Source organism: Diceros bicornis, chromosome 24, assembly GCF_020826845.1.
Source record: "Diceros bicornis minor isolate mBicDic1 chromosome 24, mDicBic1.mat.cur, whole genome shotgun sequence".
NCBI classification, from domain to species: domain Eukaryota; kingdom Metazoa; phylum Chordata; class Mammalia; order Perissodactyla; family Rhinocerotidae; genus Diceros; species Diceros bicornis.
The window spans coordinates 15,967,125-15,979,328 of NC_080763.1; the positions used below are offsets into that span (position 1 = coordinate 15,967,125).

Consider the following 12,204-nt stretch of genomic DNA (forward strand, 5'->3'; position numbering starts at 1 on the left):
AATTAACAGCCTGCCAAAATTCCCATTTTAAATGCAATACTTATCTAAAATGGAATTTATCACCTTTCCAATTCTTTCCACCCCCCTTCTTTCTCTCCCAGGGAGAAAAGCCTTGTTCTCTGAATTTTCCTATTTTAACATCCCGTAATTTCAATTGTCATGCTCAATATTTTAGAATTGTCTTTTGCTCCTGGTCTCCAAATCCTGTCAGATCATCCTTTATAATAACCATTGTTTGAAATTATCCCTTTTCATTCCTTCTGCTACTTCCTTTATCCTCCCATGCATAAAGTATTAAAACATTCTCTCTATTGCCTGCTCTACTTACATTTTGCCTAGTCAACTCTGGTTACAGTGTAGAGTAGATTTAACTTTCTAAAAAGCTATTTTTTTTGTTCTTTATTTTTTACTCAGAAACCCATAGTCTCCTATTGCTTGCAGGAGAAAATTCAAACAATTTAGCTTAGCACACAGTCAACTCTGGCTTTATCTTCTATCTCTTACACTGGCTCTGTTCCTTATCAAGACTGTTCTTGTTCTTCAACTAGACCACATATATTCTTGATTGCTAGCAATGTATTCTTGAAAAGCCATATTGCAAGTAATTTTATCCCGCATGTTTAAAAATCCATTGCTAGTCAGTTTGAAAATGTTATAAATTACCTTTTGTCCTAGTGCCTTTTTCAAAAACTTTACTAACCCCTTGGATGCATTTAATCTTTTATTACTAAGTTGTTGAAGGTGATAATGGGGCAGTTCAAGTAACCAACCATTTGATATCTTTGATACTGTTTGGCTTTTAACCAATTCCTTCTGTGAGTGGGTGGTCTTGAATATCTCCACAGACCTTCAACTTTGTGTTTAATATAAGCAAATGGAAAAATTTCCCACCTAATAAAAGAAAAACCCAAAAACAATACTTTTCACTTCAGAAAATTTTACATATTAAATATAGGGAGCCTATGGGGCCAGCCCAGTGGCTTAGTGGTTAAGCGCATGCGCTCCGATACTGGTGGCGCGGGTTTGGATCCCGGGCACGCACTGATGCAGTGCTTCTCTGGCCATGCTGAGGCTGCATACCACATACAGCAACTAGAAGGATGTGCAACTATGACATACAGCTATCTACTGGGGCTTTGGGGAAGAAAATAAATAAATAAATATAGGGAGCCTAATTATCTAGTTAAAAAAAATTTTAAAAAACGATGATTTCTTGTTCCCCCAACTGTTCTTTATATTGCAAGGTACTACTATAACAGAGTGATATCCAGATTTGTAAAGGAACTTGTTGAATGATGATTCATTATACAGTCCTGTTGGTCCCTGGGAGTACTTATGGCCAAAGCTAAATTTTGCATAAAAAAGCAAGAAGAGGCTATTAGGTGTTTGCATCTGTAATTGGATGTAAATTGGATGTAATTTGGTTGTGATTTTCATAGAATTTCATTGTTTAAAAGAGAGAATCTCTATGGACAAGTGAAGGAAAATCTAAGGAAGGTACCTTTTAAAGATTTTATTTATTTATTCCCCCCCCCCAAAGCCCCAGTAGATTGTTGTATGTCATAGCTGCACATCCTCTAGTTGCTGTATGTGGGACGCGGCCTCAGCATGGCCGGAGAAGCGGTGCGTCGGTGGGCGCCTGGGATCCGAACCCGGGCCGCCAGCAGCTGAGTGCGCGCACTTAACCGCTAAGCCACGGGGCCGGCCCAGGAAGGTACGTTTTAAAACACTAAACTGAGGGCCGGCCCCGTGGCTTAGCGGTTAAGTGCACGCGCTGGAATCTTTAAAGAACAGCGCTGACAATATGGAGGAAAAAATTAGCATTATAGAGGATAGGAATACAGGTATGCTCCAGATGGAGGAGGAGAGAGAACTAAGACTAAAAAGAAAGGAGGAAGGTCTCTGAGAAATATCTGACTCTATTAGGAAAGGTAACATAAGAATTATAGGTATTCCTGAGGGAGAAGAGAGAGAAAGAGGAACAGAGAGCTTATTCAAGGAAATAATAGCTGAGGACTTCCAAAATCTGGGGAAGGAGCAGGAAAAACCAGTAAGTGAAGCTAGTAGGTCACCTAAATATGTCAACAGGCAAAGGCCCACTCCACAGCATATAGTGGTAAGGCTGGCTAAAGTCAATGACAAAGAAACAATATTAAGGGCAGAGAAGCAATATTAACGGCAGCTAGACAAAACCAAAAAATAACGTACAGGGCCGGCCCGGGGGTGCAAGCAGTTAAGTGAGCGCGCTCTGCTGCTGCGGCCCAGGGTTCCCTGGTTCAGATCCTGAGTGCGCACCGATGCACTGCTTGGCAAGCCATGCTGTGGCAGCATCCCATATAAAGTGGAGGAAGATGGGCACGGATGTCATCCCAGGGCCAGTCTTCCTCAGCAAAAAAAGAGGAGGATTGTCAGATGTTAGCACAGGGCTGATCTTCCTCACCAAAAAAAAAAAAAAAAACAATAACGTACAAAGGAACTCCCATCAGACTTTCAGTGGATTTCTCAACAGAAACTTTACAGGGTAGGAGAGACTGGAATGATATATTCAAAATACTGAAAGACAAAAACTTTCAGCCAAGAATACTCTCTCTGGCAAAAATATCCTTCAAATATGATGGAGAAATAGTAACTTTCCCAGATAAACAAAAGCTAAGGGAGTTCATGGCCACGAGACCTCCACTACAAGAAATACTCAAGAAGGCCCTCAGGCCTGAAAAAAAGAAGAGAAAGGGAATACAAAGCTTGAAGCAAGGAGAAAAATAGGTAGACAAAATCAGAAAAATAGTAGATCTTTACCAGAATAGGTTAGCAACCACTGAAATACCAAAATCAAAGAGCAAAGGAAGGAAATCACCAAAAATAAATATAACCTCATCACTGTAAACACACACCCACAACACAAGATAGAATAAGTTGTAACAGGAATGACTTAGAAGGGGAAGAGGAAAGAGATTGAATTGACTTAGTATAAGGAAATAAGAGGCCATCAGATAATGGACTATCTCATACACAAGATTTTTTATACAAACCTCAAGGTAACCACTAAACAAACAATCAAGACAAAATCACATATGATAAACAAAGAGAAAACTGGAAGAGTCATAAGACAGAACAACCAAACTGAATTGGCAGTCCAAAACAAATGAGACAAGAAACAAAGGAAATGCAAAAGAACCAGAAAATAAGTGACAAAACAGCAACATTAAGCCCTCACATATCAATAATTACCCTAAATGTAAATGGATTGAACTCTCCAATCAAAAGATACAAAGTGGCAGAATGGATTAAAAAGCAAGACCCAACAATATACTGCCTGCAGGAAACACATCTCAGCTCTAAAGACAAGCACAGGCTCAGAGTGAAAGGATGGAAGACAATACTCCAAGCTAATGGCAAACAAAAGAAAGCAGATGCTGCCATACTCATCTCAGACAAAGTAGACTTCAAGATAAAACAGTTTAAGAGAGACAAAGAGGAGCAATATATAATGATTTAAAAGGGACACACCACCAAGAAGACATATCAATTATAAATATATGTGCACCCAACATAGGAGCACCAAAGTACATAAAGCAACTATTAACAAACCTAAACGGCGATATTAACAACAACACAATAATAGTAGGGGATCTTAATACCCCACTTACACCAATGGATAGATCATCTAGACAAAAAATAAAGAAACAGTGGACTTAAATGAAAAACTGGACAAGATCGACCTAGTAGACATATACAGAGCACTCCATCCAAAAACAGCTGACTACACATTCTTAAGTGTGCATGGAACATTCTCAAGGATAGACCATATGATGGGAAACAAAGCAAGCCTCAATAAATTTAAGAAGATTGAAATCATAACAAGCATCTTTTCAGACCATAATGCTATGAAACTGGAAATCAACTATGCGAAACGAACTGAGAAAGTGAAAGATGTGGAGATTAAACATGCTACTGAACAACCAGTGGATCATTGATGAAATTGAAGGAGAAATCAAAAAATATCTGGAAACAAACAAAAATGAAAATATGCCGTACCAAATCATATAGGATGCAGCAGAAGCAGTCCTGAGAGGGAAACTCATAGCGATATAAGCCCACCTTAACAAACAAGAAAAAGCCCAAATAAGCAACCTTAAATCACACCTAACAGAACTAGAAAAAGAAGAAACAAAGCCCAAAGTGAGCAGAAGGAGAGAAATAATAAAAATCAGAGCAGAAAGAAATGAAATTGAGACCAAAAAAAAAAAACAGTAGAAAGGATTAATGAAACAAAGATTTGGTTCTTTGAGAAGATAAACAAAATTGACAAACCCTTAGCTAGACTTACTAAGAAAAAAAGAGAAAAGGCTTAAATAAATAAAATTAGAAATGAAAGAGGAGAAATTACAACAGATACCATGGAGATACAAGGGATTAGAAGGGAATAGTGTGAGAAATTATATGCCAACAAATTGGGCAATCTAGAAGAAATGGATAAATTCTTAGACTCATACAACCTCCCAAAACTGAATCAAGAAGAAATGGAGAATCTGAATAGACCAATCACAAGTAAAGAGATTGAAATAGTAATCAAAAACCTCCCCAAAAATAAAAGTCCAGGACCAGATGGCTTCTCTGGTGAATTTTACCAAACGTTCAAAGAAGATTTAATAGCCATCCTTCTCAAACTATTCCAAAAAATAGAGGAAGATGGAACACTTCCTAACTCATTCTACGAGGCCAGCATCACCCTGATACCAAAGCCAGACAAAGAAAATACAAAGAAAGGAAAATTACAGGCCAATATTGCTGCCGAACATAGATGCAGAAATCCTTAACAAAATATTGGCAAACTGAATACAGCAATACATTAAAAAGATCATACACCACGATCAAGTGGGATTTATACCAGGGATGCAGGGATGGTTCAACATCCACAAATCAATCAACATGATACACCACATCAACAAAACAAAGAATAAAAACCACATGGTCATCTCAATAGACGCAGAGAAGGCATTTGACAAGATACAACATCCATTTATGATAAAAACTCTCAACAAAATGGGTGTAGAAGGAAAGTACCTCAACATAATAAATCTTTTTGTTGCAGATGTGTTTTATATACAATTTTGCCAGGACTGTTGAAAGCTGCTAAGTCTCTGAAAGTTCACATCTGAGAAAGGTGTGTCTTCTAAGCTAGGGACATTGCCTTGCTCATATCCAGTTGAGTTGAGAGTCAGGAATCATAACGTTCTTCTTCTGTCTGTCAGGACAGATGATTTGAGTGGCTTTAAGTTATAATGTGTTACCCCCACCTCCCTTTGAAATCTTTACTTATTTGATTTTTACTTTGAAGACTTTTCAATTAAGTGAATTTTGCTTCCAGTCTTGACAAATTTATCTGGCATACTACCTTCTAAATATAGTTAGTTTTGAAGCTGTGAGGATAGCAATGACTTCTTTGGAATGCGATTATCTGGATGATAAATAAAGGTACTTCTATCTGTAACCTAAACCATGAACTAGGTAGAATTTTAGAATTGCCCTTTTTATAGGACTTGTCAGGATGTTCTATTAAAAGATAAACCCAGGACATTTGCACTTGGTCTTTTTTCTTAATTTAAGGGGGTTGATTGTCAGTTGTATAAATCTGTTTAATAGCTTAAAAAATTTTTTTTTACATTACACCAATTGAGTTAAACAAGTTAAGTTTACTTAAAATGTGATTTTTTTATTTTAAAAATATTTTTAAAATATAATTTTTTTAGTTTTCTATAATTTAAAAAATAATTGAAAACTAGTTTTTATTTATTTTTTTTTTTGTGAGGAGATCAGCCCTGTGCTAACATTTGCCAATCCTCCTCTTTTTTTTTTTTGCTGAGGAAGACTGACCCCTGGACTAACATCCGTGCCCATCTTCTTCTACTTTATATGGGACACCACCACAGCGTGGCTTGACAAGCAGTGTAACCGTGCGCACCCGAGATCCGAACCAGTGCACCCCAGGCCGCCGCAGCGGAGTGCATGCACCCAACTGCTTGCGCCACGGGGCTGGCCCTGAAAAACTAGTTTTTTAAATTAAATCTTTAGAGAGTCTAAATATTTTTGTTTAAATTGTTGTCAGTAATAATTTCTGAGCTAATACCTTGCATGACTAGCCCAAATATATTTAAGTTGTGACTTATATTAACTTAATTTTAAATATAGCTAGGATCCTTCTCTGTGAAGATCATGTGTGGGTCATTCATTGTTGGAAACCGAAATTTATGCATTGAGTTAAACATTTATTGAGTAGATAGGGTTTTAATGTGATGTCACTACATGACTTGTTTTGGGAATATACAATGGTCTTTTTTAAAAATTGGTTTTGTTGAGATATAATTTATAATGTAATAAGATGCAATTTTAAGTGTATAATTTAAAGTCAGCTCAATAGGTATAACTTCCATTAAAATTCACTAATTTTAAGTGTCCAGTTTGGTGAGTTTTAAAAACAACTTTAGTGAGGTATAATTTACATTCCACAAAATTCATGTTATGGGTACAGTTTGAGTATTAGTAAGTTTATATCGTCGTGCAGGTATCACTGAAATCTGGTTTTATTACAATTCTATCACCTAAAAAAATTCCCTCGTGTCCTTTTTTAGCCAGTTTCTGCTCCCACCCTAGCTCCAGGAAACCACCAAACTGCTTTCTCTAACAGTACTAGCTTTGTCTTTCCTAGAAATTTCATATAAATGGAATCATACAATATGTGTCTGACATTATGTTTTTGAGGCCATCCATGTTGTTACATATATCAGTAGTTCATTTTTTATTACTCAGTGGTGTTCTGATTTTATCCATTCACCAGCTGAAGGACATTTGGATTGTGTCCAGTTTTAAGTTATTAATAACGCATCTGTGAGTATTTCATGCAAATCTTTGTGATTTTTACAAATGAAAATACGTTTTTATTTCTGTTGTGTGGAATCACCGGGTTATATCATAAGTGTATGTTTAACGGTTTTTGTGTGTGTGTGAGGAAGATCAACCCTGAGGTAACATCCAATGCCAATCCTCCTCTTTTTTTTTTTTTTTTTTTTTTTGCTGAGGAAGATTGGCCCTGGGCTGACATCCATGCCCGTCTTCCTCTACTTTATATGGGATGCTGCCACAGCATGGCTTGACAAGAGGTGCATTGGTGTGCACCTGGGATCTGAACCGGCGAACCCCCGGCTGCCGCAGCGGAGCGCGCACACTTAACTGCTGTGCCACTGCGCCAGCCCCTGTTTAACTTTTTAAGAAACTGCCAAACCAACTACCATTTTACATTCTCACCAGTATTGTATGAAGGTTTCAGTTTCTCCATATCCTCTCCAGTGCTTAGTATTGTCAGTCTTTTTAATTTTAGCCATTTTATTTTGTAATGGTATTTTTGGTATGTTTCTAATGGTATTTCATTGTGTTTTTTAACAGCTTTATTGAGATGTAATCCACATACCATATGATTCATCTATTTCACTATACAATTCAGTGGCTTTAGTATATTCAGAGCTGTGCAGTCATCACCACAACCAATTTCAGAACATTTTCATCACCCCCCAAAAGAAACCTGCACCCCTTAGCCGTAACTCTCCCCCACCCCCATGTACTGTTTTGCTAAGGCATTAGTAAATTACTAATTCCAGAACAGCTTTATCACACTCCAAAAAGAAACCAGTACCCATCAGCAGTCATTCCCATTTCCACCCCCACCAGCTCTGGGCAACCACTAATCTACTTTCTGTCTCTAGATTTCCCTATTCTGGACATTTCATAAATGGAATCATACAGTATGTGGTCCTTTCTGAGTGGCTCCTCTCACTTCTATTTTCAAGGTTCGTTGATGTTGTAGCATGTATCAGTACTTTATTTCTTTTTATTGCCCAATAGTATTTCATTATGGACGTACAACATTTTATTTATCCGTTCATCAGTTGATGGGCATTTGGATTTTTTGACTATTATGAATAATGCTGCTATGAACATCTTCGTACAAATTTTTTTGTGTGAACATATGTTTTCATTTCTCTTAGGTCTATACCCAGGGTTGGAATTGCTGGTGCATATGGTGACTCGATGTTTAGCCTTTTGAGCAATTGCCAGACTGTTTTCCAGTGTGGCTGCATCATTTAATATTCCTAACAGCAGTGTATGAGGGTTCCAGTTTCTCCACATCCTCATCAGCACTTATCTGTCTTTTTGATTCTAGCCATCCTACTGGGTGTTAAGTGGTATCTCATTGTGGTTTTGATTTGCTTTTCTCTGACGGCTAATAATGTTGAATATCTTTTCATGTGCTTATTTTTGCCATTTGTATATCTTCTTTGGTGAAGTGGTTAAATCTCTTGCCCTGTTTTTAAAAATTGGATTATTTGACTTATTGAGTTGTAAGAATATTTATAGTGGACATAAATATTTTGCAGATATTTCTCCCTCTTTTTTAGCTAGTCTTTTTATTTTCTTAACAGTATCTTTCAGTGACATATTTTAGGTGGCATATTCTGCCACCCTTCAATGAATTCTGAAACCCTTGTGCAATCAACAGATCTTGGCAACTGATTGGATAATGGGGCTTGAAGATAAAGATCGTGCAGATAGTGGTATAATTAACAGTAGTAGGAAAGAAGTTGAGGTCAGTTTGGGGTATATTGAAATTAGGATTCCTGGTGACATCCATGTAGAAATGTACTTTCTGTTCTTTCAACCTGGAACCCTTTATTTCTGGATCTTCCCACAGCTGACTCATTTTTTTTTTTTTTTGTCATTCAGGTCTCAGCTCAAATGTCACCTCCTAGGGGCCTGCCCATGGCATAGTGGTTACGTTCATGCGCTCTCCACTTTGGTGGCCCAGGGTTCGCAGGTTTGACCCCGGGTGTGGACTGGCACATGGCTCATCAAACCATGCTGTGGCAGCAACCCACATAGAAAATGGAGGAAGATGGGCATGGATGTTAGCTCAGAGCCAATCTTCCTCAGCAGAAAAGAAGAAGATTGGCAACAGTTGTTAGCTTGGGGCCAATCTTCCTCACCAAAAAAAAAACCACCTTCTAAAGTAGGCCTTTCCTGGCCATCTTATCTAATGTTGTCCCTTCCAAACATCATTGTCTGTTATATTACCCCATTTTACTTTCTCTGTTGCCCTTTATGTGAGGTCATCTTATTGTGTGTGTGCTTTTTCTTATCTGTTACCCTACCAGAATGTAAGTCCATTAGGACAGGATCCTCTTCTGTCTTGGTCTTCAATGTAGCATCAACATTTCCCCCCCTCTGAGGTAACTGTGGTTCCTGTCTGTCAAATTGTTTTTGGATCCTAAACTTCTTATTGTCTTGGCATCATAAACTATTCATAATGTTTAAAATTGATCCAGAAGTTGTAGTTAAAACAAAGAAAAAAACCCAAAAACTTGCATTTTTGTTTGAGCCTTAACCTAGAGGTCAAAAAGTGTCATTAAAAATACTCTGCAAGGGGCCGGCCCGGTGGCGCAAATGGTTAAGTGTGTGCGCTCCGCTGCGGCAGCCCGGGGTTCGCTGGTTCGGATCCCGGGCGCGCACCGACACACTGCTTGGCAAGCCATGCTGTGACAGCATCCCATATAAAGTAGAGGAAGGTGAGCATGGATGTTAGCCCAGGGCCAGTCTTCCTCAGCAAAAAAAAAAAAGGAGAAGGATTGGCAGATGTTAGCTGAGGGCCGATCTTCCTCACCAAAAAAAAAAAAATACTCTGCAAAAGAGTCTTACCCTTTTTAAAAAGCTTTTAAACGGGTTACGTTTACCTCTTGCTCATCACTGATTTCAGGTAATTTAAAGTGATTTTACTTGATGTACATTAGAGATTGTGGGGGGAGGGTGCATTTTTACTACTTCATACTAAGAAATCCTAGCCATCTGTAAATGGAGTTGGATATCATATTGAATTGACCTTTCTCTCCCACTCTCTCCCTCTAAAAAACACTGCAGACTTGTACACTTGATTGTCTCTTTTCTGTTTTACAGAGTAAGAAAGTTAGCCTGAGTTCTGTGAAAAACCAGAGAAGAGAAACTTAAGAGGATAATAGATAAGGTCTTTCCAATTTGCATAATGTAAGTTCTTTTCACTGTTCTTGGCCTGATTCTTCTGTTAGCTGACAAAGCTGTTTCTATGGAAACAAATAGTCCAACTTCTTAGAATGTCAGAGGAATGCTGATCATTTAAAATGAGACTTCCCAGCTGCTGGTCAAAGGGCATTACTTGTGGGACAAGGGGAGGAAGGAGGAATTAAAAAAAAAAAATCTGGAATTCTGGACACTAGTGTAGACCGACCATGTTTATGCATATGAATTGTATGTTTTACGTTTCCCTCTGCCTAAAAATTAGGATATTGATTATATACAAAATTGTCTTCTTGCTAACCTATCGTGTTCCCCAGCTCTCCCACAAATAGTTGTTTCTCGGTGTGGAGTTTTCAGTGGGCCTGTATCCCTCAGGCTATTTCAGGCCCCCCGATCTCAACCATTTGTACTTATTGAAGTTTATTTAGCTTCCTTTTACCCCCATCTCCTGTAACCAACTCACAAAAGCAAAGCCCTTTCTCCCCCACTAGTTTGAAGTCAGCTTTGAAACAGCTTTGGCCTGCCAACCTGAAAATTCATTTTTTTGCTCTGTGGACTCTGTAAACAGTTTTGATTTATTTTTCAATTTTTCTTTTATTTATTTTTTTCATGGTGGGGGGTGGGTATGAGCTGGGACTCTGACAAAGATTTGAAATGTGGGTCTTTGAGGCATTTTAAAAACAATTTATTTCTAATTAGAGGATTGAGAAGAGAGGGCCAGCAACTTGTAACCACATTATCTGCATAAGGCAGTCTTTTACTTACGTATAAGGAAGTAATTCTCTAGTTCAGTCATTTACCAGATTCTGAATTATCAAAGAACTTTTTTCTTTTTTTTTTGGAGCGGGAGAGTATAATTCCTTTGGATTGGGATTCTTTCACTGTTTATTGATATGTATTGACTACAAATATGAGCTAGAGTATTCATGGTTTACCTGTTTAAAGATTATAATGATCATAATACTAAAACTATGTGACATAGCCTAATATTTCTTTGATCGTGGAAGAACTTTCGAATCTTTCATGGCCCTTGTGAATTAACTTGTGAGCGTTAGAAAGTCTTTTGGAGTGTTGTTTGGTGAAATCATTATTTAACTGAGGTGATCTGGAAAGATTTCTTGAAGGAATAAGGACTTGTGGTAGATCTTGAAGGTAGAATATGAAAGGAGAAGCAGTTCATATTTCTTAGTTTATAAGGCATTTGGGCAGGAAGAAAAAAGCTATGGGATAGGCGCCAATAAGGAAGCTAACTTAGAAGGCTTGTGCAGGCAAATAGTAAAAGATACTCTTAGAAAATTTGGATTTACCTTGTGAGTTTGGACTCTATTCTCTAGGCAATATGAAAGCTATCAGAGGAGGAGTGATTTGCCCATATACTTAAGCATTTATCCCTTAGAAGATAGCAGGGCTATAGAGATGAGTAAGATAGATAGATTCCTTGCTGGACCAGCCCTGGTGGCCTAGTGGTTAAATTCCACACACTCTGCTTAGGTGGCCCGGGTTCGGTTCCCAGGCGTGGACAAACAAACAAACAAAAAGATTCCCTGCTAATTAGATCATTTACCTATATGACCTGTAGTCACCTTGAAATTAATGTGTCCAGAACTAAACCCATATTACTCTTTAATTTCTCTCCCCTTCTGTCTCTCCTTCTCCTGTATTCTCCGTCCTAATTAATGACATTGCCATCCACCTAGTGACCCAGAGATAGTGGCCCTGGAGTCACACTGCCTGGGTTCATATTCTGAAGCCTCCTGTTTGCTTGGCCCTGTGCTGGGCAATGTCACAGATCCAGAAATGAGTTAGGCTGGTTCCTGACCTCTAAGGGCTTCTAGTCTGATGGAGCCAACAGACAGAGGTACAAATAACTGTAGTCCCGTTTGATTAGAGATGTGACAGGCATTGTGGGATCCAGAGGAGGCACATATCCGGTTTGGGGAGTCATGGAAATCCAGAGGAGGATTTATTTGAGTTGAGACTTAAAAGGAGAGTAGGCAAGGATTAGGTCCTAGACAGTCTGATTCTGGAAACTGTTCTCTTAAACATTATGCTGTGTTGGGTAACTGGGTGGATATAGTGGCATTAATTAGAATTGAGAATGGAGGAAGA

General features: G+C 38.3%; 1 protein-coding gene across 4 annotated transcripts in view; it reads left to right on the forward strand.

Moving 5' to 3' along the window:
* Positions 1-12,204, forward strand: part of PALS1 (protein associated with LIN7 1, MAGUK p55 family member) — a 93,254-nt gene that overhangs the window by 17,840 nt on the left and 63,210 nt on the right. For 2 of the 4 annotated variants that reach the window (XM_058567155.1, XM_058567157.1), the window contains exon 2: positions 10,000-10,086. The exons of the other annotated variants lie outside the window; for them this stretch is intronic. The gene's annotated coding sequence lies outside the window, so the exon portion shown is untranslated. The remainder of the gene's footprint in view (positions 1-9,999; positions 10,087-12,204) is intronic. 4 annotated transcript variants of the gene reach the window in all.